Below are 15,364 nucleotides of genomic sequence, written 5' to 3'. Positions count from 1 at the left end.
AACAAAAATGCCACATTGATATTGATTGGCTTTGTAATGTAATTTTGCCAATATCTAAGATACTATTATTCTTTCCAATACACTCACGTCTAATGAGCATATGAACTCTCTGTCTCATTAATATTGTTTTCTCTTTAATTGATACTATTAAGTTTTATCTATGTGGTTGACTTACGGGCTTTTGTGTAATAGGTGGAACAATAACCTAATCTATTGCAATGATTATGATTTCAAAGGAGAGAAGAAAATAAATAAGTAAATAAATAGATGTGTTTGGTGTGTATTAAATCATAAGATGTAACCTTTTTGCTAATCTGGTTCAATGACGAGAGTCAAAATAGCCAACAGTCATTGGAATGAATTTACAATATCACATATTTCCCTTCATTTTTAAGCATCTCACAATAAAATAGCATGTGTCAGCTCAGGGAAAATAAGGATTTATTTCTACTTCTTCAGTTTCTTTTTTAAATTAACCCTTCTTTATAGCTGAAGTCAGTTTTTCTTCTTAAATCTCCAGCCCCATTCATGTCACAACCAAGTAAATTATTTGCAACACTTCAGAGAGAAAATGTGAATGCAAAGTTGCATCTATAAATGATTTTTCTTCCAATGTTTCATTAATTTAATCATATAAATAATTCATATTAACTGTAATAATAATATGTTTTTAAAAATAAAATAGGGGGATCCCTGGGTGGCGCAGCAGTTTAGCGCCTGCCTTTGGCCCAGGGCGCGATCCTTGGAGACCCGAGATCGAATCCCACGTCGGACTCCCGGTGCATGGAGCCTGCTTCTCCCTCTGCCTAGGTCTCTGCCTCTCTCTCTCTCTCTCTCTCTCTCCTCTCTCTCTCTCTCTCTCTCTGACTATCATAAATAAATTTTAAAAAAAGACTTTTAAAAATAAAATAGAAATTACCCAGATATATCTACCCCAAGAGCTTCTTGTGTGTCTATACCAATTATTTATTGTTATAAATAAACCACTCCAAAATTTGACAAATTAAATGGATAACATTTATATTCCTGACAATTCTGTCATTTGGTTTGGGCTGGCAGGTTTGGAAGGAAGGGAGGAAGGAAGGAAGGAAGGAAGGAAGGAAGGAAGGAAGGAAGGAGAAAGAATGAAGAAAGAAGAAAGAAAGAGAAAGAAAGAAAGAAAGAAAGAAAGAAAGAAAGAAAGAAAGAAGAGAAAGAAGAGATCAAGCCCTCCTCCATCCACCCCACTCCTCACACCCCCGACATCCTCCTAGCCCCCCCCGCCCTCCCGCACCCTCCCTCCCTCCCGCCACCGAATCCGACAAGAAAGAAGAAAAAGAAAAGAAAGAAAAGAGGCAGGCTTTAGAAACTGTTTACTGTTTAGAAAAAACAGAAACTGGATTTTTATTTTTATTTTTTAACTCATTTATTTATTCATGAGAGACACAGACTGATAGAGAGAGGTAGAGACATAGGCAGAGGGAGAAGCAGGCTCCATGCAGAGAGCCTGATGTAGGACCGGATCCCGGGTCTCCAAGGACCATACCCTGGGCGGAAGGTGGCGCTAAACTGCTGAGCCACCCAGGCTGCCCGAAAACATCTTTTTAATCTGTCATCTAACTAGCCACGAAACACAAAGAAGAATTTCAATAAATATATAATAAATTAATTTACCTCACATCCCATCGATAAAACATACCAAAGAGCACATCTAATTTAGCCATTTAAAATGTCTTCTTTGGTTTCATAAAAGCTGTAGATAACCCCAAATTCAGAGAAGTATTTTATTTCTAGGTAACACAGGTAAAGAGCAACTGTAGAAGTTAAATAAGCTTAATCTAATTGACCTATCTCTATTAGAGGTTAGAATTAATTCTAACAAGTAGTTTCATGTATAGCACATGAAAAATAAATCACAGAAAAATGAGAATTCAAGCCCTAAAGATTGGCATTTCTAGTTGTATGTCACGTTTAAATAAGACAGTATATCTAAAGAGCTAAAATTCTCTCTGAAAACAAAATAAACCATTATATTTATCCAAACATTTATCCCCTCAGTTCTTTATATGCTTCAAGACTTAGAAATTTGTTCAGGTTACGAAGACCACAAATAGGATGGTCTCTTCCACAGATGGTGCTGGGAAAACTAAATGTTCACGTGGAAAAGAATGAAGTTGGAACCTTACTTCACACCATATGCAAAATTAACTCAAAATGGAGTATACATAAGAGCTAGAATTACTAAACTGCTAGAGGAAAATATAAAGAAAAAGCTTAATAACATTAAATTTGGTCATGATTTCTTGGATATGTCACCATAAGCACAGACAAAAAAAAAAAAAAAGCAACGAGTGGGCAAATGGGACTATATCAAACTCAAACTCTTCTGGAATCAAATCAATACAGTGAAAAGGCAACCCACAGAATGGGAGAAGATATTTTCTAATCATATATATGGTAGGGGATCAATATCCAGAATATAAAGAGCTCCTAAAACTCAACAATAACAACAAAACAATTTAAAAATGGGCAAAAGAGTTGAACAGACTTTTTTTTTTCTCAAGGAAAGTATATAAATAGTCAGCAAGCATATGAAAAGGTGCTCAAAGTCACTAATCACTAGATAAATACAAATCAAAACTACAATAAAATAGCACCTCCTAACCATCGAGATGACTACAATCAAAAGCATATAAATAAAATTCAGAAAATAAGTTTTGGGAATGGCATGGAGAAATCAGAATCCTTGTGAATTCCTAATGGGAATGTAAAATGGTGCAGTCACAATGGAATATAGTATTGAAAGTTTCTCAAAAAATAAAGATTGAATTACTATATGATCAGCAATCATATTTTTGGGTTTATATTCAAGCAAATTCAAAGCAGAATCTCCACGAGATATCTGTACACCCATATTCATTTTAGCATTTTTCACAACACCCGCCAAGAGGGGGAATCACCCCAAATGTCCATGGATGGATGGATGAATAAACAAAATGTGATATATACACAAAATGGTATATTATTCAGTCTTAAAAAAGAAGGAAATTCTGTCTCCTTCTACAATATAGTTGTGTACATTGAGGACATTACACTATGTGAAATAAGCCAGTCACAAAATGACAAATACTATAAGCATCTACTCATATGAAGTATCCGAAGTAGTCAAATGCATAAAAGCACCAGATAGAATGGTGATTGTCAGGAACAGGGGAGCCCAAAACAGGGGGATGTTCAATAGAGAAAGAGTTTCAGCTTCACAAGATAAAAATTTTAGAGATTTAGGGGATCCCTGAGTGGCTCAGTGGTTTAGTGCCTGCCTTCGGCCCAGGGCATGATCCTGGAGTCCCAGGATGGAGTCCCATGTTGGGCTCCATGCATGGAGCCTGCTTCTCCCTCTGCTTCTCTCTCTCTCTGTCTCTCTGCCTCTCATGAATAAATAAATAAAATCTTAAAAAAAAATTAGAGGTTTGTTATACAACAATGTAAATATACTTAAGATCACTAAACTAGCACTTAAAAATGGTTAATGTGGTAAATTTCATGTTATTTTTTTACTTTATTAAAATTAAAAAATATCAGTGTACACAAAAATTATCCACCATATTAGAATGTTATTTTGAAAAGAATTGCATGGAATATATTCTGTATTTGAATCAAAGTTATGTTCCTATTCATTAACTCAAAACCTCAGAGCTCTAGGGGGCATCTGGGTGGCACAGTCAGTTCAGGTTTTTTTAGCTCAGATCATAATCTCAGAGTATTGAGATCAAGTCTGATATAGGGCTCCATGCTCAGCAGGGAGTCTGCTTGAGATTCTCTCTCTCTCTCTTTCTATGTCTCTCTCTCTTCCCCCCACCTTCTCATCCCCCCCAACACACACACACCTTCTCTCAAAAAAAAAAAAAAAAAAAAAAACCTCAGAACTCTAAGTATAAGTCACTGACTGACACTTCTCTGCGGACCAGGTCTTCCACTAATTCAAAGCAAAATCTAGAATACTCTTTTCATGAAATAAAGGAAATTGACTCATACTTTTTTATTCTCTCCCAGATTTTCCTTTCCCCTCCTCTGGTCCTTCTCTCCCCATATCTCCTGGATACACGTTGCCCAGATTAACTGATCAGTTAATCAACTTGTATGTTGAGGATGTGCCTACCATGTACCTGGCATTGTTAAGATAAGAAATAGAGTAACCTGCTAGGTCGTACCTTATCAGGCTGGCAGGCCAGTCTCCAAGAGTTTCTGGAACTAAAAACTCCTTATGGATAAAAGCTATGAGTTTCTCTTGCTGCAAAGGCATAAAAAGAGGCCACAGTACTGTGTGCAAGCTTTGCATATATGCAATGCTTGACCAAAGGACAACATTCTCCACCAGCTTAGAACAGACAAAAATCACATATTCCAGACAAAGTCTTCCTCCATAAGTGAACTGACCGCTTGGGAAAAGCCCTGACACTGTGGGCACACATGAGGATGTTTTTTAATGTAAGGGACAGAAACACTATGATTGACTTAAATGATGAACATATTTATTGTCTTGAATAATAAGAAGAGATGGAGAGGCAGGCAGTTCCTGAGTCATTAAATACATACCTTAATGACAGCATCATGGCCCAGGTTCCTCCTAACTTTTGGCTTTGCCAACCTTAATGTGTTGGCCCCTTCTATGGCCATAAAATGTAAGCTGCAATTCCAGCTGGCATTTGTGGATAAGCAATGTTGTTCCAAAAAATGGAGGTGTCTCCTTTTTGTTGTTGTTAAGATTTTATTTATTTATTTATTTATTTATTTATTTATTTATTTACTTACTTACTTACTTATTTGTTTATTACAAGAGCGTGGGTGAGGGGAGGGGCAGAGGGCAAACTACCCACTGAGTGCAGAGCCTGCAGAGCTCTATCCCATGACCCATGAGATCATTACCTGAGCTGAAACCAAGAGTTAGACATTCAACTCATTGTGTCACCCAGGTGCCCCTGGAAGTGTGTCTTTTCATGGGTCTTTGTAAAAGATAAAAAGAAAAAAACAAAAAATAAACAGAAAAATCTCTTTCTCCTGAACACACCTTTAGCATATCTCTCCTCATATGGCAATCACATCTCAACACACTCATTGATAATAGAAATTGGATGACCCTATCTTGGCAGTAAACAATAATGTTTCCTGGGCTCTACCAATAAACCAGTTCTACAGTTTAAGATATATACAATTTTTTTTTCCTCTGGGACTCAACTTTCTTGTTTTCCCTATTGGGCTGTAGTACCTATTTTTAATCACACCTTTACTTGAAAAGCCTAATTCTATGTATTTGCTGACTGTAGGATTCTGGGCTAAATTTCAAAGGTTCAAAGGTGTTCAAAGGTGACTAAGTGACAGTTGTTACCTCTGAAGATCTTAAGTGACTAGGGAAAAAAAAAACAACAACAAAACATGCCATTGGATTAATGCTACTGATGCAAAACTGAGTAGCTAGTGGATCTTGAGACTAAAACTTAGATGAGATTAGAGACAGGAGGCATATAAAGAGAAAATAGTTTCTGAATGTCTACTCTGAGCATTAGATCACTGCCCTCCTGCTCCAAAAGCTAACAAGTTTTAGAATTTTCTGTAATTTGGAACAATAAAATTTCATGGAAAAAAATGTATGAACTGGAGAAGTCTTGAGTGTTTCAAAAATAGCCAGGGAAGATAAACTGATATTCTTTTGGAAGGGAAAAATATTCTTCATTGTAAAGTATTAGTTTCTATCAACAACCAGCACATTCAGGGGTTGGCATTTTCCTCCAATGTCAGCCCACATCATCTAGTTCCATAAAAATCTATCTAAGTGAGAATAGAAAGTGAGGATAAGTTAAGGAAATGTCACTTTCCTTGGACCCCCTGCAAGATGACTCCCCTACCATGTCACATGTGAGTTAATTGGCACAGATGGTTTTCATTAAATGTGTCATTTTCTGCACATCAGCTTAGGTTGTTTCATACAGGTGACTATAAGCTAGGCTGAGATGAGATGTGACGATGATAATGATGTTAAGAATGTCAACAATAGCAACATCTATAATTTATTGTTTCCTATATCACAAAAACACTGTGCTAAGAATGTTACATACATAAATTCTTTATAGTGTCACATGCACCCTGTTGAGGCTTGCTGAAGCTCTAAAGAATTAAATACCTTGCTAATAGAACTACGGCTTGAAAGTAGTGGGTCCAAACCCAAAGTCTATCAAACTATAGGCTGTGTCCTTTATTTTAGTATGATGTCATTACTCTACATCTTGTCTTGGAGTAACCCATGCATTTATAGTGTGCTGAACCCATGGCATATACCTAATAAGTATGAAGATTGTGGCAATGGAAAGCTGCCCACCCTTCTCTTACTGGCAGGGAGATTAGCACTTGTTTACTTGGAGAGCCTAAGGGGATTAGCTGGATGTTTAGCTCAGTTTAGATTAGGGCTTCTTAACCTCAGCATTATTGACATTTAAAGCCAGATTATTTGTTGTAAGGAACTGTCCAATGCATTGTAAAATGTTTTCAATTAGCAATAATCGTGCCTCCGATAAACCTCATTGGCTACGATACTGCCACTGTGCAAAGCTGTAAAATGTTTAGCAGTATTCCTGGCCTCTCTTACACTCTAGATGCCAGTAGCATCCCCTTCAGGTGTAACAACCAAAGACATCTCCAGACATTTCCAAGTGTTCCCTGTGAGGCAAAATCACATTCGGTTAAGAGACACTAGTATAGATCCTTGCAAAATAAGGTATTGATAAGGTAGAGGGACCAAACTGCTGTCTATGATTAGAACTATCAAATAATGCATTATTCTGAAATATGTCCTGTTCTTATGGATTAAATACATAATTCTGATTGATTAAAGAAAAAGACAAAGGCCAGACAAGATAAACTTTTCTAAGAATTGGATTAACTGAAGTTAAAGACCTAGCCATCTAGATTGGACATTGAATCAATGCCTGCTTCTTTAAAGAAGTTTAGTTCTGGGCCATGCTTAGGAACAAGCTGGTACAGTTGGCAAAAGGGGCTTGGCAGACCACTGGGCTGGCCACCAGCTCTCATCATCACATTCCCTTTGGCAACTATATGCTAGAGAGCAAGTCTTTAGGGAAGGACGTGAACAGGCATGCTTTTACTCTGTCTCATTTGGCATAATATACTGGTAAAGTAAAGAGTAAACAATAGGTCTTTGAGGTAGTCATTATTACTCCCATTTTAGCCAATATAAACTTGATATATAGAAAAGTTAATAGCTTCCCTCAAATTGCCAAACTAGCACATGGAGGAATAGAAATGAGAACACTCCAGTGCTTCAATTCAGGCTGCTTCAATTCAGTGCTATTCATAGTACTCAATAACCAACAACTGAATTCTTTCCATCAACAGGGAAGAAAATTAGGGAGTTATTAATCTTTTAAAAGTACATATAAGAACATTATATATTTCCTTAAGGAACATGAATAAACCTGGAACGAGCAGAAATAGACTACTCTCCAAAGGAAACAGGAAAACCACTTTACATCGGTCTTAACCTCCAGCTCTTGGGTTTCATGACTATCTTAAATATATTAGTAAATGTAAATTTGCATATATGTTTTCAGAACAATTATCAGCCCTTCTATCAGTCTTCTCAGGCCACCACTCTGCCTGGGTAGCTTTAACAATAGAAATTTGTTTTTTCAGGGTTCTAGATACTAAAATTCCAAGATTAAAGTGGCAGCATGGTCTATTTCTAGTCAAGACTCTTTCTGGCTTGCAGATATTTGCCTTATGGCTATATCCTCACATGGCCTTTCTTTGTGTGTTGGCTCAATAGAGAGAGAACTCTGGTGTTTTTTCTGATAACACTAATCTTCTTGGATCAGGGTTCCACATTTATGTCTTCATTTAACCTTTATTTCATTAGAGGCTCCATCCATCTCCAGATACACCCATACTGTGGATTAGAACATCCAACATAGGAACTTTAGAGGGACACAAATGTAACAGTCCATAGTTGTCATAACCTCCCATCAAGTTACATTGATAAGAAGGCATAGAATTCAAAGCCAGAGCAGTTATCCTGACTGTCCCTTGGAAACATTACTATATTATTTGCTCTTTGCAGTTTTTGTTTCTTTTTCCCACCTTTTATTTAAAAAAAAATGGAAGGAAAGATTTCCCCTAACCTGAAGAAAATCTCTTCTTTCAAATAAACTTGAAGGACAAAGCCATCTAGACTTTCCCCTTTGTTCCCTTGCGATGGGTGGGACTGAACTGAAACCATGACATCTTTTGCAGAAAACTGCAGAGATTCTACAGTAGGGGGCACACTCATTGCTTCCTAGGATGAGGCAGGTGGCATATATTATAGAGAGGGCTGCCGTACCATCATAGACAGTGGTGAGGTCTCAGACAAAGTGAAAAGTACATCATGTTTACAGAATACCTGAGAGGCAGTTCTGCTAACTCATTAGAGACACTGGGTCTGCAGTCAAACAAACTATTTTTGAATCTGGCTCTATTTACTATGTAGTTTTGGGTAGTTTTTTAATCACTTTGTGCCATAGTCAGTAAAGAATGAGCAAAAAGTCAATTAATACATATTTTGTACTGTTATATGTATTATATACTGTATTCTTACGATAAAGTAAGCTGGAGAAAAGAAAGTATTATTAAGAAAACAAAAGGATGAGAAAATACATTTATAGCACTATACTGTAAAGACTATATATAGGCAAAACACCCAGTGGTCTGGTGTATCTGCCTCTTGCTTCAAAAGTGTTTGGAGGGAACAGACCCAGGGATGTCCCTTCTTCCATCTTCCAACCTCCCTATATACAACCTCTTTTCCCGTCATAACCTTTGGAACCATCTTCTCAGCCAGAGAACACCATTATTTGAGCTTATTGTTTTTTTTTACTTATTTAAAAATTTTTATTTATTTATGATAGTCACACACACAGAGAGAGAGAGAGAGAGAGGCAGAAGCAGGCTCCATGCACCGGGAGCCCGACGTGGAACTTGATCCCAGGTCTCCAGGATAGTGCCCTGGGCCAAAGGCAGGCGCTAAACCGCTGCGCCACCCAGGAATCCCCTATTTGAGCTTATTGTTGATCAACCATGAGCTCCCAGATTCCTGAGAATTACTCCACTGTAGTAGAGTTGCTGTCAAGCCACTGGTCAACATGCATCTGCATACCTCCCACACCCACCTTTCTCTGGGCTTTTATTTCCACTGCAGCAATGTGGCTCCAGATAGCTGGGCCACATCTTTCTGGAGTTGGGAAGACAGGTGCAAGGGTGCCAGAGTCTCTTAAAGATGCAAAAACAGCCTGGTGGCAATACCACCCTCCAGGATGTACAGAAGCTGTCCCAAGATGAGTAGGGTAAAGCCATGGACTCCATGAAGGCTGCCATAGTTCTGAGAAAGAACCTAAACCAAGCCCTTTTGGATCTACATGCTCTGGGTTCCGCCAGCACAGACGCCCATTCCTGTGACTTCCTAAAGAACCACTTCCTAGATGAGGAATACTAATTGAAAAGATTAGGACCACCTGACATGTCCTCAGGCTAGCAGGCCCCCAAACTAGGCTAGGCGAGTATGTTTTTGAAAGACCCACTGTCAAGCTTGACCAGGAGTCCTCAGAGCCCAGCAACACTTTCGAGGTGCCTCTGGCATTCCACTCAGTGTCAGAGCTTCTGTCTAAACCTGTACCTATAGCCGCTAGGCAGCATTTTTTAATAATAAATTTATTTTTTATTGGTGTTCAATTTACCAACATACAGAATAAGACCCAGTGCTCATCCCGTCAAGTTCTCCCCTCAGTGCCCGTCACCCATTCACCCCCAACACCCGCCCTCCTCCCCTTCCACCACCCCTAGTTCATTCCAGGAGATAGGAGTCTTTATGTTCTGTCTCCCTTTCTGATATTTCCCACACATTTCTTCTCCCTTCCCTTATATTCCCTTTCACTATTATTTATATTCCCCAAAGAAAGAGAACATACACTGTTTGTCCTTCTCCGACTGACTTACTTCACTTAGCATAATACCCTCCAGTTCCATCCACGTCGAAGCAAATTGTGGGTATTTGTCGTTTCTAATGGCTGAGGAATATTCCATTGTATACATAGACCACATCTTCTTTATCCATTCATCTTTCGATGGACATTGAGGCTCCTTCCACAGTTTGGCTATTGTGGACATTGCTGCTAGAAACATCGGGGGGCAGGTGTCCCAGCGTTTCATTGCATCTGTATCTTTGGGGTAAATCCCCAACAGTGCAATTGCTGGGTTGTAGGGCAGGTCTATTTTTAACTCTTTGAGGAACCTCCACACAGTTTTCCAGAGTGGCTGCACCAGTTCACATTCCCACCAACACTGTAAAAGGGTTCCCTTTTCTGCGCATCCTCTCGAACATTTGTGGTTTCCTGCCTTGTTAATTTTGCTCATTCTCACTGGTGTGAGGTGGTATCTCATTGTGGTTTTGATTTGTATTTCCCTGATGGCAAGTGATGCAGAGCATGTTGGCCATGTCTATGTCTTCCTCTGTGAGATTTCTCTTCATGTCTTTTTCCCATTTCATGATTGGATTGTTTGTTTCTTTGGTGTTGAGTTTAATAAGTTCTTTATAGATCTTGGAAACTAGCCCTTTATCTGGTATGTCATTTGCAAATATCTTCTCCCCTTCTGTAGGTTGTCTTTCAGATTTGTTGACTGTATCCTTTGCTGTGCAAAAGCTTCTTGTCTTGATGAAGTCCCAATAGTTCATGTTTGCTTTTGTTTCTTTTGCCTTCGTGGATGTATCTTGCAGGAAGTTACTGTGGCCGAGTTCAAAAAGGGTGTTGCCTGTGTTCTCCTCTAGAATTTTGATGGAATCTTGTCTCACATTTAGACCTTTAACCCATTTTGAGTTTATCTTTGTGTATGGTGAAAGAGAGTGGTCTAGTTTCATTCTTCTGCATGTGGATGTCCGATTTTCCCAGAACCATTTATTGAAGAGACTGTCTTTCTTCCAATGGATAGTCTTTCCTCCTTTATTGAATATTACTTGAGCATAAAGTTCAGGGTCCACTTCTGGGTTCTCTATTCTGTTCCATTGATCTATGTGTCTGTTTTTGTGCCAGTACCACACTGTCTTGATGACACAGCTTTGTAGTACAACCTGAAATCTGGCATTGTGATGCCCCCAGATATGGTTTTCTTTTTTAAAATTCCCCTGGCTATTCGGGGTCTTTTCTGCTTTCACACAAACCTTAAATAATTTGTTCTAACTCTCTGAAGAAAGTCCATGATATTTTGATAGGGATTGTATTAAACGTGTATATTGCCCTGGGTAACATTGACATTTTCACAATATTAATTCTGCCATTCCATGAGCATGGAATATTTTTCCATCTCTTTGTGTCTTCCTCAATTTCTTTCAGAAGTGTTCTATAGTTTTTAGGGAATAGATCCTTTACCTCTTTGGTTAGGTTTATTCCTAGGTATCTTATGCTTTTGGGTGCAATTGTAAATGGGACTGACTCCTTAATTTCCCTTTCTTCAGTCTCATTGTTAGTGTATAGAAATGCCACTGACTTCTGGGCATTGATTTTGTATCCTGCCACGCTACCAAATTGCTGTATGAGTTCTAGCAATCTTGGGGTGGAGGCTTTTGGGTTTTCTATGTAGAGTATCGTGTCATCGGCAAAGAGGGAGAGTTTGACTTCTTCTTTGCCAATTTGAATGCCTTTAATGTCTTTTTGTTGTCTGATTGCTGAGGCTAGGACTTCCAGTACTATGTTGAATAGCAGTCGTGAGAGTGGACATCCCTGTCTTGTTCCTGATCTTAGGGGAAAGGCTCCTAGTGTTTCCCCATTGAGAATGGTATTTGCTGTGGGCTTTTCGTAGATGGCTTTTAAGATGTCAAGGAATGTTCCCTCTATCCCTACACTCTGAAGAATTTTGATCAGAAATGGATGCTGTATTTTGTCAAATGCTTTCTCTGCATCTAATGAGAGGATCATATGGTTCTTGGTTTTTCTCTTGCTGATATGATGAATCACACTGATTGTTTTACGAGTGTTGTACCAGCCTTGTGTCCCGGGGATAAATCCTACTTGGTCATGGTGAATAATTTTCTTATTGTACTATTGGATCCCATTGGCTAGTATCTTGTTGAGAATTTTTGCATCCATGTTCATCAGGGATGTTGGTCTGTAATTCTCCTCTTTGGTGGGGTCTTTGTCTGGTTTTGGAATTAAGGTGATGCTGGCCTCACAGAATGAATTTGGAAGTACTCCATCTCTTTCTATCTTTCCAAACAGCTTTAGGAGAATAGGTATGGTTTCTTCTTTAAACGTTTGATAGAATTCCCCTGGGAAGCCATCTGGCCCTGGACTCTTGTGTCTTGGGAGGTTTTGGATGACTGCTTCAATTTCCTCCCTAGTTATTGGCCTGTTCAGGTTTTCTATTTCTTCCTGTTCCAGTTTTAGTAGTTTGTGGCTTTCCAGGAATGCGTCCATTTCTTCGAAATTGCCTAATTTATTGATGTATAGCTGTTCATAATAGGTTTTTAAAATCGTTTGTATTTCCTTGGTGTTGGTAGTGATTTCTCCTTTCTCATTCATGATTTTATTAATTTGAGTCCTCTCTCTCTTTAGTAAGGCTGGCTAATGGTTTATCTATCTTATTAATTCTTTCAAAGAACCAACTCCTGGTTCTGTTGATCTGTTCCACAGTTCTTCTGGTCTCGATTTCATTGAGTTCTGCTCGAATCTTTATTAACTCTCTTCTTCTGCTGGGTGTAGGATCTATTTGCTGTTTTTTCTCTAGCTCCTTTAGGTGTAAGGTTAGCTTTTGTATTTGAGTTCTTTCCAGTTTTTGAATGGATGCTTGTATTGCGATGTATTTCCCCCTCAGGACTGCTTTTGCAGCATCCCAAAGATTTTGAACGGTTGTATCTTCATTCTCATTAGTTTCCATGAATCTTTTTAATTCTTCCTTAATTTCCTGGTTGACCCTTTCATCTTTTAGCAGGATGGTCCTTAACCTCCACGTGTTTGAGGTCCTTCCAAACTTTTTGTTGTGATTTAGTTCTAATTTCAAGGCATTATGGTCTGAGAATATGCAGGGGACAATCCCAATCTTTTTTTATCAGTTCAGACCCCATTTGTGACTCAGTATGTGGTCTATTCTGGAGAAAGTTCCATGTCCACTTGAGAAGAATGTGTATTCAGTTGAGTTTGGATGTAAAGTTCTATAGATATCTGTGAAATCCATCTGGTCCAGTGTATCATTTAAAGCTCTCGTTTCTTTGGAGATGTTGTGCTTAGAAGACCTATCGAGGATAGAAAGAGCTAGATTGAAGTCACCAAGTATAAGTGTATTATTATCTAAGTATTTCTTCACTTTGGTTATTAATTGGTTTAAATATTTGGCAGCTCCCACATTCGGGGCATATATATTGAAGATTGTTAACTCCTCTTGTTGGATAGATCCTTTAAGTATGAGATAGTGTCCCTCTTCATCTCTCACTACAGTCTTCAGGGTAAATATTAGTTTATCTGCTATAAGGATGGCTACCCCTGCTTTCTTTTGAGGACCATTTGAATGGTAAATGGTTCTCCAACCTTTTGTTTTCAGATTGTAGGTGTCCTTCTGTCTAAAATGAGTCTCTTATAGACAGCAAATAGATGGGTCCTGCTTTTTTATCCAGTCTGAAACCCTGCGCCTTTTGATGGGGTCATTAAGCCCGTTCACGTTCAGAGTTACTATCGACAGATATGAGTTTAGTGTCATCATGATATCTATTCAGTCCTTGTTTTTGTGGATTGTTCCCCTGAACTTCTTCTTAAAGGGGAATTTTAAGAGTCCCCCTTAGAAGGGAGAAGAAATGTGTGGGAAATATCAGAAAGGGAGACAGAACGTAAAGACTGCTAACTTGGGAAACGAACTAGGGGTGGTAGAAGGGGAGGAGGGCGGGGGGTGGGAGTGAATGGGTGACGGGCACTGGGGGTTATTCTGTATGTTAGTAAATTGAACACCAATAAAAAATAAATTAAAAAAATAAAAAAAAAATAAAATTAGCAATGCAGTAAAAAAAAAAAAAAAAGAGTCCCCCTTAAAATTTCCTGCAGAGCTGGTTTGGAGGTCACATATTCTTTCAGTTCCTGCTTGTCTTGGAAGCTCTTTATCTCTCCTTCCATTTTGAATGAGAGCCTTGCTGGATAAAGTATTCTTGGTTGCATGTTCTTCTCATTTAGGACCCTGAATATATCCTGCCAGCCCTTTCTGGCCTGCCAGGTCTCTGTGGAGAGGTCTGCTGTTACCCTAATACTCCTTCCCATAAAAGTCAGGGATTTCTTGTCTCTTGCTGCTTTAAGGATCTTCTCTTTATCTTTGGAATTTGCAAGCTTAACTATTAAATATCGAGGTGTTGAATGGTTTTTATTGATTTTAGGGAGGGTTTTCTCTATTTCCTGGATCTGAATGCCTGTTTCCCTTCCCAGATTAGGAAAGTATTCAGCTAGGATTTGTTAAAATACTGATTCTGGTCCTCTGTCCCTTTCGGCGCCCTCGGGAACCCCAATTAAACATAGGTTTTTCTTCCTCAGTCTGTCGTTTATTTCCCTTAATCTATCCTCATGGTCTTTTAATTGTTTGTCTCTTTTTTCCTCAGTTTCCCTCTTTGCTATCAACTTGTCTTCTATGTCACTCACTCGTTCTTCCACCTCGTTAACCCTCGTCATTAGGACTTCTAGTTTGGATTGCATCTCATTCACTTGATTTTAATTTCTGCTTGATTGGATCTAAATTCTGCAGTCATGAAGTCTCTTGAGTCCTTTATGCTTTTTTCTAGAGCCACCAGTCGCTGTATAATAGTGCTTCTGAATTGGCTTTCTGACATTGAATTGTAATCCAGATTTTGTAACTCTGTGGGAGAGAGGACTGTTTCTGATTCTTTCTTTTGAGGTGAGGTTTTCCTTCTAGTCATTTTGCTCAGTGCAGAGTGGCCAAAAACAAGTTGTATTGGGAAAAGGAGAAAAAGAGAGGAGAGAATGAAGGAAAGAAAAGAGAAAAAGAAAAAAAGGAAGAAAAAAAGAAAAAAAGAGAAGAAAAAGAGAAAGGAAAAGAAAGAAAGGAAAAAAAGGGTGGGGGAAGCAAAGAGAAATCTAAAAGCAAAACAAAGAAACAAAACAAAAGAAAACAAAACAAAAAAGACGGGGGAGTATCTTCTGCTTCGTATACTTTAAGTCCCTTGACTTCCCCTGGAACTTGTCCCTCTAGGTGGTCTTCTGGGGGAGGGGCCTGTTGTGCTGATTTTCAGGTGTTAGCACTTGGGGGAGCTGCTCTGCCCCCTGCCTGGTGCAGGGCTCAGTGGGGGTTGTTTACCCCGTGA

General features: G+C 38.7%; 1 non-coding gene and 1 pseudogene across 1 annotated transcript; one reads left to right on the top strand and one right to left on the bottom strand.

Annotated features, from left to right (window-relative positions):
- Positions 1–6,438: 6,438 nt before the first annotated feature.
- Positions 6,439–6,584, bottom strand: LOC119866629. The gene has a single exon (XR_005380807.1). It is a non-coding gene; the product is annotated as a U4 spliceosomal RNA (small nuclear RNA).
- Positions 6,585–9,102: 2,518 nt separating this feature from the next.
- LOC106557932 overlaps positions 9,103–15,364 on the top strand; it is a 41,911-nt pseudogene continuing 35,649 nt past the window's right edge.

The sequence above is a fragment of the Canis lupus genome, chromosome 28 (assembly GCF_011100685.1).
Source record: "Canis lupus familiaris isolate Mischka breed German Shepherd chromosome 28, alternate assembly UU_Cfam_GSD_1.0, whole genome shotgun sequence".
NCBI lineage: Eukaryota > Metazoa > Chordata > Mammalia > Carnivora > Canidae > Canis > Canis lupus.
The sequence above is the reverse complement of the archived record's forward strand: the minus strand, read 5'-3'. Positions and strand labels throughout refer to the sequence as shown.